General features: G+C 45.1%; 1 pseudogene; it reads right to left on the bottom strand.

The window, feature by feature from the left end:
- Positions 1–332: 332 nt before the first annotated feature.
- Positions 333–452, bottom strand: LOC136661892 (5S ribosomal RNA; annotated as a pseudogene).
- Between the last annotated feature and the right edge of the window lie 1,009 nt (positions 453–1,461).

Raw genomic sequence — 1,461 nt, 5'->3', positions numbered from 1 at the left:
ACAATCCAGCAGGGCTCTTCTTGTATTGCTCCCTCCAGACACAGCGTGATCAGTTCAACCCAGCTTCCTACAACCCCTGACACAAGGTTGTAGACAAGATGAGAGGGAACTTGGGCACCATGACTTTCAAACAGTTAATATCTGCTTTAACAGGGGCACTCATTTTCCACATACTAACCAAGCCAGGCAGACCTCAGCCAGTACAGTAATACCTTGCTCTTTCGTCTGGTTAGGGATCAGGGCATGGATGAAAGTCAAAAAAAAAAATGAACAAATGCCAAAGCAGAGCCTTATTTGGTTGGCAACCTTCAGTCTCGAAAGACTATGGTATAAGCCTACAGCGCCCGGTATTCCCAGGAGATCTCCCATCCAAGTACTAACCAGGCCTGACCCTGCTTAGCTTCAGAGATCCAATGAGATCGGGCATGTGCAAGGTAACAGTTGCTGTAGAGCCTTATTTAGCTTGTGGATTTAGCTTGTGGATTTATTTTGGTCAGTGAAAAATAACTAACTATACCACACCTGCAAATGTGCGTGGAACCTCAATAAACAAAAATAAAAGAAAAATATACATAAGAAGCAGACGAATGGCATGGAAGGTTGGTTGAAACTGGACGAAAGAGGAAAGAACACGGATGAAATCTGAAATGTGGTTTTAATTGAAATCGGCTGAAAGAGCAAAGTGATGGAAGTCAAATGGATGAAAGTCAAGGTATTGCTGTGCCTAGAAGGTTCAAAGTGGAAGGTACAAAGTAGGCTATGTTGTACCTAGAAAGCACAGCAAAACCTAGAAGGTTCAAGGTAGACACCACCTACATCTGCAGTAGAAAGGAGGTGGTAGGAAAACCAGACCAGTCAATGAACAGACATGGCACTGGGGGGAGAGCAAGGAGACAAGTAGCTCAGTCCCTATTGCTAGACCCCTTATGGTACTTGAAGGCATTTTTCGTATACCAGGCTTTGCAGTGGTTCCCAACCTTTTTAGAAGCCCCAGCAGCTGCTGCCTGACTAATAAATATCAAGGGGTGTGGCTATAATAGTGATTGGGTAGCAGCACTCCCCCCCTCCCCAAGTAGCTGCTTGCTTAACCCTTAATGCACATTGCCTAATCTGCCCTGTCAGTTTCACAAACTACCAAAAAGTGGATCATGATCCACTGGTGGGTCCTAGACCCACAGTTTGAGAACCACTATACTAGAGCTGGGGTGGGCAAACATTTTGGCAGGAGGGCCACATCATCACTCTGACACTGGGGCCGGGAAGAAAAAAAAAATTTACATTAATGAATACATTAGAGATTGAACTTACATGATTGAATAAATGTTACTGAGCTTATGGATGATGGCCGGATCCCAAAGGATCTCCTCTATGGAGAACTCGTGCAAGGAAAGCGCCCTACAGGTAGACCACAGCTGCAATACAAGGACATCTGCAAGAGGGATCTCAAGGCCTTAGGAGTGG

The sequence above is a fragment of the Tiliqua scincoides genome, chromosome 10 (genome assembly GCF_035046505.1).
Source record: "Tiliqua scincoides isolate rTilSci1 chromosome 10, rTilSci1.hap2, whole genome shotgun sequence".
Lineage (NCBI taxonomy): Eukaryota > Metazoa > Chordata > Lepidosauria > Squamata > Scincidae > Tiliqua > Tiliqua scincoides.
This window is presented reverse-complemented; position numbering and strand designations above follow the sequence as displayed.